This window comes from Molossus molossus, unplaced genomic scaffold (assembly GCF_014108415.1).
Source record: "Molossus molossus isolate mMolMol1 unplaced genomic scaffold, mMolMol1.p scaffold_m16_p_17, whole genome shotgun sequence".
Lineage (NCBI taxonomy): Eukaryota > Metazoa > Chordata > Mammalia > Chiroptera > Molossidae > Molossus > Molossus molossus.
In genome coordinates this window covers 52,255,895-52,270,488 of record NW_023425352.1, presented here as the reverse complement: position 1 = coordinate 52,270,488, position 14,594 = coordinate 52,255,895, and the positions used below count along the sequence as shown (strand labels likewise).

The window sequence follows — 14,594 nt, the reverse complement described above, 5'->3', positions numbered from 1 at the left end:
AAAAGTTACCTATTCTGGGGCACTGGGCATCAGGTAGGGGATAGCCCTTCATGAAACTACTAGAACAATTTGTGACTTTGTGATTCGGCTCTGGATCTTGATGGCAAAGGCCTGGCATCGGTGCCTCCGCACGGCAACCCCATGCCCACAGCAGACATTACTAACTGATGCTGACCTTTACTAACGAGTCCAGATGTGGCCCTGGAATTCTTCTTAACATAACACACCAGGCAGTCACCTGCAGGCTTTCAAAACGGCCGCTTGCGATAAACCATGTTTGCCACTGCTGCCCTGGATTCTGGGCGCAGCCTCCCAGGCCTGGGGAGGCTGGGTTATCAGGGAGAGGCAGGGGAGAAGCTGGGCTTGAGTAAGCACTCCAACACCCAAGCCAGACCAGACGGATGAGGAAGAGGGAGAGGCCAAGGCTGGGTGAGGGGCAATGGTGAGGGTTCCTGGGACCGGAGCGTGTCAGCCAAGGCAGGTGGCACCCTGTTTGGATCCAGCTGAGTAGCTGGAGGGTCAGGGTCAGCCCTGGTGGCCAGATAGAAGGGTCTCTAATACCTGCCACTGGCACTGTCTCCTCATGAAAGGGGTCCTGGGGAGCCGGGCCTGGGGTCCCCACATGGTAGAAGGCCTTCAGCAACCAGAGGGCCCAGTGGGTTTATCAAGGGCTCCCAGTGCCCCCGCCCTACTCTGCAGTGGTACGGTGCCTGTGCCTCAGCAGCCCCGAGGGAGCAGGGAGACAGGCACCTGTTGCCCACACACCTTCCATCTGGCTGCCTTGAACATGTGCTCAGCGAAGGGAACCACATCCCTACCCCATCCAAGACAGCAGGGCCACAGCCTAAACTCTGGAGTGGGAAGAGAGAAATCTGGGCTCAAAGGGATACGTGCCGTAGGCTGTGAGGGACTTTACTAGAGAGCTCTGAGTACTCTGTCCTAACTTCCTGCAGCCTGGGTTTTCCCTCTGCATGACGATCCCCCTATCAACTAGACACCTGCACTGCCCGCTGCCCACCTCCTCGCCACCTTGTGCTCTGGGGACCTTGGGAGAGAGATGAAGAGTAAAAGAGGAGGGGCTAGGAATCATGCCAGGGGGCTCCCCTGGAGTTCGGGATGACAGCTGGGAAGCCACATCTCAGGGACAGCTCCAAAGAGCCTGCCTGGACAGCGAGGTCTCAACACAGAGCTGCGAGGTATGTCCCCCCAGGGCTGGGGGCCCCTCTCAGCTGACACTGAGCTTGGACACACTCTCACATGCAGAAGCACTGCTCTGTTACTACTGTTCCCACTCCCTGGGAAGCCCCGGCCCTTGCAAGCTGTGCTAGGACAGCCGGGGCTGAATTCAAGGGGCAGCCAGGACAGCTCTGAATGGGCTCTCGTTGGCAGCCTGGCTGAGTCAGGGCAAGAGCTCTGGCTGCTGGTGCCCAGGCGGCAAGACTCTGGTGCCAGGGCGGGTGGGCAGAACGCCTGAAATGTGCAGGAGTCTGGAGCTGGTGCCAGCCTGTGGCATGCGAGCCGGCTGGAGAAGTGGCCACAGTCATGTTCTCAACCCTAAAGTCGGTGAGGTGCTTGTGTGGGGCTGCACAAGGAGGGACAGAAAACCAGGACACAGAACGGCCACCGGAATGTCATCTGGGGCCCACTGGCCTCTCTGTCAGAGAGCTATGTTTGGGACCACCAGGCCCATCAATGCAAATACAAGTGCATGAGTACACCACTGCCTGCAGGAATAAGGAAGTGTGTACAGGTGAGAGTGGAGAGCGCAGGTCAACGAGGCAGGTATTGTGTGTGTGTGTGTGTGTGTGTGTGTGTGTGTGTGTGTGTGTGTGTGTGAGAGACCTGTGCCCCTGCCTATGTGTGCATGTAAGTGGGTACATGTCCACGTTCACTCTGAGTTCCGGTGTCCTCCTGTGCACACACATGGACAAACGCACGAGTCTGTGCAAACGTGCACGTGCAGGAGCTGCTTTTCAAAGACCTTGGGATGCAAAGGAAAAAGATGCGATTCTTCAGAACACGGGGTGTAGCAGATATTGGCTGATCTACTGGGGGCTGTTACACTAACCGTGTGTCCATTCTGCCTAACACATAAATTACTAATGTAAATTAAAGGATAATTGAAGCCCTTTAGGCCCAAATATTTAAATTATTTAATCGGCAGTCAAGAATAAAAGAAAAACGGAGGAAGAACTGAGTTTAACACCCAGAGAAAAGCGAGCCAACTCAGGGAGAGGAGGGGAGGGCGGGCCTCGCACTGGCCCGCCCCGCGGGTGGAGGTCGACGCAGGCCCCAGGACTTCTCTCCGTGGCTCTGTCGGTACTGCCTCCTTCTGTCCCTCCCTTCCCTTCTGCCGCAGCCTCCCGGAGCAGGCCTGCTTGGCAACGCGAGCACGAGGCCAGCAGCAAGGCGGCCTGCCAGGCAGGGGGCGTGCAGGGCCCAACTGTCTTCTGCTCCTTGGAGGCGCTGCCACCAGGAGATGAGAGCTGGGCCGGGGGCCCAGGGGCCTCTGGCAGGTTCCCGGGTGAGGCCGGCATCTCCTTCCCTGAGACGCCACACTCCTGGCAAGGCTGTGCTCTGGGGTCACAGCAGCCGCAGGGGAAGAAGATAAAGGGATGTAGGAGGAGGGGAACTGGCAGCGACCTAAGGCAAGTGTGGGTTCCCTGTCCCCTTTCCTTAGGAGGGGTCTCCTGGCACAGTAAGACCCCAAATCACCAGGGAACCTAACTCACCCTGGCACCAGACCCCAGGGCAAACCAAAAAAGGAAGCATCTCATTCCTAAGGCTCTGTCTGCTGTCTGCCCCTTGCTGCCTGGCTTCTCATGGACCCTATGGCACGGAACTCCCAACTACGCACAGGTTCCAGCTGGGGGCTGTGGTCACGTCTCACAGCCTCACCAGAGCCCAGGGGCTAGAGACCGAAGGTGGGGAAGGCCTCGTGTCAGGTTCCTGAACCAGCTCTGCTGGGCTGGGGAGTGGGCACCAGGGGAGCCATGCGGAGGGTCAGGTCTGGAGCTCACAGAGGGTGAGGCCACCAGCTGACAGTGTCTGCCACGTCTGGGAGCTTGTCCAAGACAGGAGCCCTCCGTGGGAGAGAAAGAAACAAGCCAGGCCTGTTGATTCCTCTCCTCTCTGGCATGTCACCAGGCTGGGGCGGTGGGAACTGCTGGAGGGGCTGGACAGATGGAACATGGGCCTGACCCTCTCTTCAGGCCCAGTGCCAAGGGCACCTGCTCCAAGACACCCTCCACATGAGCTGGAGATGTTCACACCACAATCTGAGCGGCTGTCACCCCTCCGCGACCTCTCTGTTCTCAGACACCGAGCGCCTGTAAAGCAGGAACTGACTTTTACTATCCTATTGTCTCAAGGAACTGCTGCCAAACAGCTGGTGCTCAATAGATGTTTAGTGATGAGCTTCCTGGACAACCCGGCTGGGCCCGGACATGCCTCCGATGGACAATTAGGGCCATCGACTTTCTCATTTGGGTTGTACTGGAATCTGGGGAAGGCTGGAGGCTCCGGCGCCGGCGTTCTCCAAGCAGCAAGGTGATCCGGCGGGTCCAGACGGCCTGCAGGGTGGGTCCCTGGTCACGCAGGGAGTGGGCGAGACAGGTCAGATGACTCGGTGCCAAGCCCCCCGCACTGCAGGGGAACAGAAGCCCTCTTCACCGGAGGCCGCTGGCTGGTTGGCTGCCTGCTGGCGTCCCCTCCCTGGGCCAGGGTTAGTCTTACCAGTCCTATGAAGAAGGGCTCCGGAGACTACGGCTTCATCTCCCTCACAGGGCACGTGTGGGCCCGGGGGTGGCGGCCGTGAAAGGGTTCTGACAAACGCAGTGTTAGAATGTTGTTTTCCTTCTCTCATCCTTCTCTCTTCCTTTCCTTCCTTCTGTCCATCCATCCGTGCACTTGTCCCTCCCTCCCCTCTCCTCCCCTCCCCTCTCCTCGCTCCACCCAGTCCCTCCCCTAATTATTCACCACTGGCTATTGATGAAGTATTCAATGTGTCCCTACTCTGACATATGACTTGGTCACCTTCCGTAGCACAGGAGCTCAGAGTGACCCCAAGAGCATTTCCTTCCTCAGCCCCACCTCCCTTAGAGAGGGCTCCCCATCATCCTGACCCCCATCCCATTAGGATCTCACCTTTACCTGGGCTCACAGAGCCAAAGCCAGCCCTCCACAGGGAACCTCTGGGATCCTCTGCCCCGGGGTCTCCACCTTGCTAGGACTACTCCCCTTAGAATCTCAACATTGCAAGCCTGCAGCACCCCATCTCACAACCCCATCTTGTCCGTGAAAGAACTCTTGTCGGCTCTGTCCTCACTTGAGGGGAAGCCTTTGCCAGCTGGTGGTCTCCTGCACGGGGTTTGATCTTTCCTTAGCCTTCCAAGGGCAGGACTCGCTTCCCAGTTAGCCCACCAGCTGCAGGGGGTCAAGCCCAAGGCAGGGTCAGCCACCCCGAGCTGGGTGTGCAAGTCTGTCGCAAGCCCTCGCTGAGAGGGCGTAAACACTGGGCATGTGTCGAGTTTGACAGTTTGGGGAGCAGTCACAGCCTCAGGCTCCTAAGAAGTCCCCTAGGAGTGAGCAGAGCGGACACTCTATCTGCTCTGTTTACACAGGATGCAGGCCCACAAGCCAGATCAGACAGGGACAGAGAGCACACACTGTGGCAGCCCACCTGAGCGCCCAGCTCTCCGGGGGATAAATGGGCCCGACCAAGCTCCAGAGGAGAGCTGGGGGCAGGGCAGGGACTAAGAGCCCAAGCAGCAGATGACAAGGCTGGTCCGAACCTCTTCACTTTAATTCGTGGTCAGGCCAGCATGGCACTTGCCTGCTGCCCTGCTGGCTGCCAGGGCTGGGATGGACAACGTCCTTAGGGTGAATCCACCCCTCAGCTCCACCCACCAGGGTCTGGCTGCGCTGCCTCTTCTCCCAGCCCACTCAGGCTCCAACCAGCGGGGCTCAGGGCCTCCTCATCTGCACCGCCAGACCCTGCCTGGGTTTTGCTAAGGAAGGTCTGATGGCAGGGCCTTCCACCTCGAGTCACCCCCATTATCTCACCAAGAGCTGGGCCCAGACCAGCACTTCTCAAATATGAAGTAGGTATGAATCACCTGGGCTCCTGCAGAAATACTGACTGCTTGTGGAGGTCTGGGTTAGGACTGATACTTCCCATTTCCAACAAGGTGCCAGGTGAGGCTGCGCTGGGACCACATGCTGGATAACAGGTCCTCTGCTCTGAGCTCCAGCCTCATCTCTTCAAACACATCCAGCTCCAGCTTCCCAGAGAGCCCGCGTCGCAGAGAGAAGACATGTCATGCAGAATAAAAGGAAATCTCTTCAAAAGTGGTCCCGAGGGTGGAGGGAGTGGAGGTCAGAGAGAAGAGGGCAGGGGACAATAGTGAATAGACTTGGGATTATTTCCTGAACTCTGACTCCTCGTGGGAACGGGGTTATGAAAAGCTTTTCTTAAAATGGTTATTATTTAGTGGGCTGTCCAAAATAAACACACACACGCACTGCTCGGAGCCAGGCAGGAAGTGAGAAACATCTGGGAGACATCTGTCTGCCGGAAAACTGGGAAGTAAGTTGGGGAGGGCCGGACACAGTGGGAGATGGACTGTGCCATGGTCACCCACGGACACACACGGCCACGCCAGCACGCACTGCGCCCACTGGCACAGCTGGAAACACACAGACAGGCAAACAGACAAACAGGCACGCACACACGCTGGGGGCGTCCTAGTGACCGGCAGATCCCTGCTCGCAGCAGGGCTGGAGAACACGGGTTCTCGGAAGCGGACATCCTTGTTGTCAGCATCCGCCTCCCCTCCTCCCTCTTTTCTTCCTCTTGGATGTTATAATATTTATGATTTGCCTGAGTACGCAAGCTGAAATGTCTCCCTCCCACTGCTCCCTGGTTGTCCTCGAAAAGCAGCCGCGGGAGGTGGAACACACCCTGGAGCAGGTGGCAGGAGAGCTGGGCCATCCTGCTCTGACCCGAGCAGGGGCAGGACCCAGGGCACGTCTCGAGGGAGGCTCCTCCAGGCCTCAGTTTCCTTCTCTGCAAAGGGAGAGGTGATTCTCCTGCCTGGCTCACTGGAGAGAGAACACTGGGGAATATTCTCAACTGATGTTTACTGCGAGCCTTCTGCAGTGCCAGGAAACGGCTGGGTGCTGGGGGTCATTTAAGAAATTATAACTCAAGCCTCAACATCCCGGTTTAGGGTGTAGCCATAAAGCCCGAGTGGTCCCAGGGTGGGAAGCCACCCTCTCCCTGCAGGCTTTGGCCCAGGCTGCAGGGAGGTACCTGCTGCACCCTGTGAAGGCTGGGGTTCAGGCGCTGCTGAGTGGGCCCCGGGGCACCACTGGTGCACAGGGAATGATGTGGGAAGGAGACCTGGAGGGCAGGGACCTTGCCCTATGCAATTCTGTATCCCCAGATGCCGGTCCAGTACTAGCCACAGCAGGATAGGTGGAGAGTAAATAAATGCCGAGACACGAGGCTGCGGAAAGGGCACAGATCCTGGAGACAGACACACCTGGGGGCAGTCTGGTGCTGGCACACACTGGCTAAGTCACTTCGAGCAAGTTGCTTCCCTCTCTGGGCCTCGGTGCCCTCAACTACAAAATGGGGAGAACAGGCTTTGCTCCAGAGGCATATGGCATGCCGGGCCCTTCGCAGTGTCTTGTCTGGTGCTTGGTTAGCAACTCAGTAAATGTTATTACACAGCACAGAGAGTTTAAGAGCAGCTGCCGTCAAATGTGATCCCCACCGCTGTGGCTGCGTTCCTCTGTGTTGCAGAAGGCCTTCCTGAAACAAGGGGAGGGCCTTCCCGCCTGCCACCCTCCAGCCCACTGCTCCGGCTGCCTGGCTTGGCCATTCCGGGGCAGGGGTGGGAGACTGTCCGTGAGGAGCCCTCCGGGACGCACAGAGGGGACTAACCCTGGCTGACTGCCCACGCCGTATTGGACACGCAGTGGATGGCACCTTTCCAGAACCTGTGGAGCTCTGCTATCCAACACGGTTGCCACTAGCCACATGTGGCTGTTTAATCTTTAATTAATCACCATGAAATATTCAGTTCCTTGTTGTACAGCCGAATCTCCACTGCTCGACAGACACATGCAGGAGCGCTGCCATACTGGCCCGCAAGCTTGAGAAACCCAGCCCCGCAGGGAGTTCACTGGGCAGTGCTGCTGCAGAGGAAGGTGCGAGGGCCCTGCACAGATGGGGAGAAGGTGCCATGACGCTGCACGGATGGGGAGAAGGTGCCATGACCTGCACGGATGGGGAGAAGGTGCCGTGACCTGCACGGATGGGGAGAAGGTGCCATGACGCTGCACGGATGGGGAGAAGGTGCCATGACCTGCACGGATGGGGAGAAGGTGCCATGACCTGCACAGATGGGGAGAAGGTGCCGTGACCCTGCACGGATGGGGAGAAGGTGCCGTGACCCTGCACGGATGGGGAGAAGGTGCCGTGACCTGCACAGATGGGGACAAGGTGCCATGACCCTGCACGGATGGGGAGGAGGTGCCATGACGCTGCACGGATGGGGAGAAGGTGCCGTGACCCCGCACGGATGGGGAGAAGGTGTGGCGGCCCTACACGGATGGGGAGAAGGTGCCGTGACCCTGCATGGATGGGGAGAAGGTGCCGTGACCCCGCACGGATGGGGAGAAGGTGCCGTGACCCTCAACGGATGGGAGGAGGTGCCGTGACCCCGCACGGATGGGGAGAAGGTGCCGTGACCCTGCATGGATGGGGAGAAGGCGTCGTGACCCTGCACGGATGGGGAGAAGGTGCCGTGACCCTGCATGGATGGGGAGAAGGCGTCGTGACACCTGCACGGATGGGGAGAAGGTGTCGTGACCCTGCACGGATGGGGAGAAGGTGCCGTGACCCCGCACGGATGGGGAGAAGGTGCCGTGACCCTCAACGGATGGGAGGAGGTGCCGTGACCCCGCACGGATGGGGAGAAGGTGCCGTGACCCTGCATGGATGGGGAGAAGGCGTCGTGACCCTGCACGGATGGGGAGAAGGTGCCGTGACCCTGCATGGATGGGGAGAAGGCGTCGTGACCCTGCACGGATGGGGAGAAGGCGTCGTGACCCCGCACGGATGGGGAGAAGGTGCCGTGACCCCGCACGGATGGGGAGAAGGTGCCGTGACCCCGCACGGATGGGGAGAAGGTGCCGTGACCCCGCACGGATGGGGAGGAGGTGCCGTGACCCCGCACGGATGGGGAGAAGGTGCCGTGACCCCGCACGGATGGGGAGGAGGTGCCGTGACCCTGCACGGATGGGAGGAGGTGCCGTGACCCTGCACGGATGGGGAGGAGGTGCCGTGACCCTGCACGGATGGGGAGAAGGCGCCGTGACCCTGCACGGATGGGGAGAAGGTGCCGTGACCCTGCACGGATGGGGAGAAGGTGCCGTGACCCTGCACGGATGGGGAGAAGGCGCCGTGACCCTGCACGGATGGGGAGGAGGTGCGGCGGCCCCGCACGGATGGAGAAACTGGGCCTGAAGCCCAGACTCCTTCTGCTTGGCCCTGAAGCCGGCCCCAGACTCCTCAGTGAGAGGCTGGGTCCTCATCAGGTGTTCCACGGTCCTACCTGATGCTGTGCTGCCGGCAGGGCCACGTCCAGGACAGAGGGATGGCACACACGGCCGGCTCGCCCTCACCCAGGCCTCACTGAAGTACTTCCCATGCATGTGTGCAAGGTTCCGGGAGCCCTGACAGAGCCCAGACCCAGGGGTCTGCCGGGAACAGGTGTGGCGGAGGCGGCAGCAGACACCTGGCCTGCAGGCTGGAGCTCTAACTCTTCCCATGCATGTGTGCAAGGTTCCGGGAGCCCTGACAGAGCCCAGACCCAGGGGTCTGCCGGGAACAGGTGTGGCGGAGGCGGCAGCAGACACCTGGCCTGCAGGCTGGCGCTCTAACTCTTCGGGGGCGGCTGGTCTCAGTGGCACACCCACCACGGTCCGGCTGCAAAGCATCCCTCCTGGAGCTTGGTGCCCACACTCACCGTGTCTGACACTCTCAGAGGACTGGAGAGGCAGATGTCGCCCCTCTGCTCTCACCCCCACCCCAGGTAGAAGAGGGGAGTCCTGGCCTGATGCTGAAGGGACCAGGTGAAGGCACTGCCCGCACGGAGCCCAGTGCAAGCTCCCCTCTCCCTCCGTGGGCTCCCTCTTCTGGCTGAACCAGCTCGGGGACCTCTCAGCACTACCCTCTGCCCTGTCCTTTGGGCTCCCAAGCCTCAGCTTCCTAGTTTGCACAAAGGAGATCCTGTCACCCATGGCAGGGTCGGGGAGCTCATGTGTGTGAACACAGTGCCTGGCACACGGTCAGGGGATCTACACAGGAAGGGGGACAGAGGGAAGGCCCCCAGCAAACTGGCCGACTGAGCCCCGCTCCCCCTTCCCCTCACCCCTCCGCAGTGCGAGGTTAGCTCAGGGAAAGGTCCTCCGACTTCGGTGAAGCAGGTCACCACAGTGCGCCTCTCTGCACCCTCAGGGAACACGGAGCCACGCGTGAGCACGTCACCAGGAGCCGGGGATGCCCGGGCGATTCTCCTCTCCGCCCTGCAGCTGCAGGCCAGCCCCCCGGCCTCCCCGCTGTCCTCCCATCCAGGCGAGGTGCAGGATGATGGGGCAGTGGCCTGGGCTGTCATTATCCCCACTGCTCGAAGTTTACTCTTAGGATTAACCCGGCCGTAACCCATGTTAATGGCCCAGGAAACACCACTATGATCTTACTTCCCTGGGCAGCTTAGAGGCTGTGGGCCTCAACTTGGGCGATGGTAATGGGAGGCTCCTTCAGCTCTGAGAGCCTGTGATTTAGAGATAGGGATCTCCTGGTGAGGCGCCAGGCCAAGAAGGCGGGCCCTCTGTCTTGGTGCCAGTTCCTACTATCATTGTTCAAGTCTGGCCCCTCCTCTCAGGAACAAAGCTAGATATTCCTGATGAGTGCATTTTCCTCCCTCCCGGACCTCGGATAGCCCTGGCTACCTGGGTGGTGCTCAGCATGGGGGAGGACAACGAGGCCGCTCCCAAGGGCAGCTCTTGGCCCCAGGGCTCACCATGGTCTCTGGCTCATCCCCTGAGCAGAGCAGGGCCACTGGAGCCAGCACTAACCTTGGACATGGTCAGCCACCGGGTTTCATGACACAAGCCAGTTCTGTGACTTCAGGGGGTGAGCTATAGTACACACGGAGCATCTGAGGAGGCCTTCAAAGGCTTTTGCAACAAGCTGAGGCTCTGTTTAGGATGGCTGGGGGTGGGGGGGTCTCTTCTCTAGCCACCCAGTAACAGGCTCTCTAGGGGGCCCTTGGGCGTCTGTGACCCACCAGACTTCTCAGGGAGGCTTGAGCAACTTCTCTAGCTGAAGTCAATCACTGCTAACTCAGCTCCGACGCAGGCTCTGAGCCGAGGAGGCAGCCAGGTGTGGCGGAGGAGAGTGACTCGGGCTGGCGGCTGCGGCTGCTGCCACGCTGTGCAACCCCAGCCGGCTGCTCGGCCTCGGCAGAAGATGGGGGTGGATTCCTGCCTCGGGGGGCTTTCAGGACGAACACGGCTGACAAAAGTACAGCGTGTAAGTGGAGGCTACCGTGACGATGGACTCTTAGAAGTAGCAAGTCTGAAATGAAAAGACTCATAGAATCACGGGCTCAAATGAAAAGAAGTTGAGCGAGCATTCCCAAACTCCCTGCCGGACAGCAATCCCACCAAAATCTTCTTTGGCCCCTGGGGACTAGTGTGCCAAGGAGCCTGCCTCCTACTTTTAAGGGCTAGCAAGGAACCTTCTGGTGTCTCAGCCACAGGCGTTCCTGGGCCAGACAGCAGGACGGCCAGAAATATCAGACATGCCTCTGCTTCCCCTGCCCCCAGCCCTCCCCGGGCTCATAGCAATGAGACCGCAGGGGGAGGTAGCGAGGGTGGTGAGTACATGAAGGGGCAAAAGCGGGGCATCTGCCTTGGTCAGAGAGGAGACAGACATCTGCTGGGCAGGGAGGAAGTCATTGCTGCTGGCCTGTGCGTAGCCGTGACCCCAACAGGAAGCCATTGTGAGGGTCCCTTGGGAGGCCAGAGTCTGGAGGAGCAGAGGCAGACACAAGACGGAGATTGGGCCTGCCAGGGTCTCCACCTATGCCCATTCTGCTGGTCCTCTGCCCGTTCCTGAGCCTGGCAGAGCAGGCCACACGCATCACTTCCACAGCGGGTTCTCGGGGATACCACCCACGTCCTGAGAGTAGCTTACCTTCCTTAGTGGGGACACTGGAGTCCCAGGGGTAGGGAAATTGGGGCTCAGGAGGTTACATCAGCAGAGGAAAGACAGTGTCCTCAGGGGCAGTGGCTGATCCAGGGCTGGGAGGTAGAAGCCAGAGGAGGCACACTGGGCTCGATACCCACACCCCAAGATGAAGACGGCGCGTGGCAGGAGTGAGGATGCTGCTTGGAGGGGGGGGGTGTGCAGAGGCTGGCACGTGAGAAGACAGTGCACAATGTCTGGGGCTCTTTGGGGGCAGAGCTTCTGGTGGCAGGTGAGGCCACGGGGCAGGAGGTAGGAACAGGAGAGGAATCTGGCTCAGCAGGGGCACATCTAATGTGCCACCCTCTCTCTCCTGGAGCCCAGGGCCAGCCCCCCATGGAAGGAGCAGCTCCTGAGGGCAGGCCCAGCCATGTAAGTGTACAGGGTACACACGGAGAAGCGGGAGAGGACTGTGACGCTGACCTGTGCATCTAGACGTCAGCTTACCCAGGCACCGGCTACCACACACGGTCCGGGAGCCTGCTGCCCAGCGCCCACCAGGGAACACCTGCTCTCGCACTGCAGGGCAGAGAACAGTGGTGGGTGTGTGGAGTCGGCTTCCTGGTCTGGGCCCTGTCCAGCTTAGCAGCAGATCCTAACGTTAGCATTGGGCGGGGCAAGACGTGCATTTCTGAGCACTCTCGGGGATCCTCCAACTGAGCCTCAGACCTTCCACAAGGTAGGAACCACTAGTGGCGGGGAAATGGGCGGACAAGTGGCGTGATCGGCTCAATGACACCTGTGGAGGCTCCTAACAGCTCAGCAGTATGGGGAACCACAGCCCATTCTGCTGTCCCCCCAACCCCTCCAATGAGATGACTGTCCCCCCCTCCAATGAGATGGCTGTCCCACCAGCCCCTCCAATGAGATGGCTGTCCCACCAGCCCCTCCAATGAGATGGCTGTCCCACCCCCCCCAATGAGATGGCTGTCCCACCCACCCCTCCAATGAGATGACTATCCCCCCCCAATGAGATGACTGTCCCCCCCTCCAATGAGATGACTGTCCCACCCCCCCACCAATGAGATGACTGTCCCACCCACCCCACCAATGAGATGACTGTTCCACCCCACCAATGAGATGACTGTCCCCCCCCTCCAATGAGATGACTGTCCCACCCCCCCACCGAGATGACTGTCCCACCCCCCCACCAATGAGATGACTGTCCCACCCACCCCACCAATGAGATGACTGTCCCACCCCCCACCAATGAGATGACTGTCCCACCCACCCCTCCAATGAGATGACTGTCCCACTCCCCACCAATGAGATGGCTGCCGTCAGTCCTCCCCTGTGCCTGGGCCTCCTGATGCTTCAGAAACCCCTTCCCCATTACCAGGTTCTCCTGAGGGAGGGGGTCGCTGTTGACCTTGCATTGTGGGAGACATTTCCCCTTCCCAGGGTTGATGCTAAATAAAACCCACCCCATTAGCCCAAAGTCATCCACTGCCTGCAAGGTGACAGGAGGTGGTGAGTCAGCCGCCGGGGGTCACAGGCACCAGGAGCAGAAGGTGGGTTAGTGTGGCTAGAGGAAGACCACTCACACATGAACCCACCCCTTCTCTCACCATTCACCACCCAGGGCAGCTCCAGGGCAGGGAAAAGCAAGAGTTACCAGGCCTCCACTTCAGTCGGAGCTGGAGGGCAGCCGGCAGGAGAGCAGATGCCATGGGGAGGGGCATGAACAGCCAGCACAGGGCCCTGTCTACCAGGCAAATGGGGAGGAGCTGGGGGGCAACAGCAAGCGTGAACAGCAAAGCCTGGGGTCATGGGAACCTGTGGAGACAAGTCCAGGGCTGGCCCTGACCAAGCCTGCGGGGTGTCTGACTTTCACGCCTGTGTTGGTAGCCACGGGCTCTCCAGAAGTCCCCCCAGCAGGGGCAGGGGCTCCAAATGTAGGCAAACTGGTGTTTTCATTAGGGAGCAGGTTTCCCACTGGGGTGGGGGGCGTGCACCGGGGCGGCTTACTGTTACTGATCACACTCCTGTTTATTTAGTTTGTGACTGGCCCCCGGGTTTCTGCCTAAGGGACTTCCAGGCAGTTGGGCTATTTGTGGTGAAGTTAATGAGGCAACACCGTGGAAGCCCTGTCTCTGCAGCCCCACCATGGAAAGACAGAGGGGGCCCTCCATACCCAATTACCTGCCCTACAGGGGCCTCTCCCCACCTTCCTCGCCCTTCCCCCAGCTCAGGTTACCAGCCCTCCTCCCCCGACCCCCCAGCTCAGCACAAATGAAGGAAATGGCCGGCTGGCATTCTGCTGTTTTTACTTTCCTTAAGGTAAGCGTTATGCATTTTTAAAACAGAAAAGAGAAAAGGAGCCCTGGAAAGACCACTCCTGCCCCAATAAAGCTGCCCCTTCCTGAGCTCACCGGCAGGCTCGGGAAGGAGGCGGGCGGCTCCCGGTGCAGGTTTTGCTGGGCACCTCCTCTGCGCCAGGCCAGGGTTACACGTGCACTTCACATAACAGGAGCTGACACCGAATCCTTGACTTCTCTCACCCTATCTTACAGATGGGGGAACTGGGGCCTCGAGAGGCAAAATAATCACCCAAGGTCGCGTCGCTTGGTCAGTAAGAGGCAGAACTGTGCTGGATTCTGGTGGCCAGACTCCACACCCTGCAACCACTGAGCAATATTCCCCCCTCTCCATAATCTCATTTAAACCTGTGCTGACGGGCCTCATGGGGGTAGGCTGCTATTAATTACATCTTGGGCCTGAAGATGAGTCTCAGATGGGCTAACGAACTTGTCCGAGGACACATGACTAAGGAGTGGGGAAGGTGGCATCTGAATTCCTTCTACTGCCCAGAGCCTGTCTACGTGGCATGAGTGTCGGTGGCCGAGGGAGAGGGAGCCTGGGGAGTGTTCACAAAGCTCCACGGCTCCCACGACCCCCACGGAGCTGGGGGACAATGAGTGTGAACAGCTCCTTGGCCTCTGCCTCTCCAAAGCCACCCTGGGCTCCTAGCTGTCCTCTGCCACCGCCTCTCGTCCCCACATCCCAGCCTCCTCCAGGAAGCTTCCCTCCACCCCGGCCTTAGCGACCCCTCCTCCTCTGCGCTGGCGAAAACGTGAGCTTTCTTCATAGGCGCCCATCCTCTCTCTAACCGCAATTCCGTGAGCTCCTTGGGGTACGTTCTAGGTCCCCTTCGGCGAGTCACAGAGAAGGGAATACTGGGGGCGACAGTGTTCTGAGGAAGAGAAATCCGGAGCAGACCCCCTCTATGGCCTACGTGAAGCGTCCGCTGCTGTCCGAGAGCTCCGGGTCC

At 59.7% G+C, this 14,594-nt stretch overlaps 1 protein-coding gene across 1 annotated transcript in view; it reads right to left on the bottom strand.

The window, feature by feature from the left end:
* The window catches only part of UNC5B (unc-5 netrin receptor B), an 81,221-nt gene that overhangs the window by 44,740 nt on the left and 21,887 nt on the right, over positions 1-14,594 (bottom strand). The gene's annotated exons all lie outside the window — the stretch shown is intronic.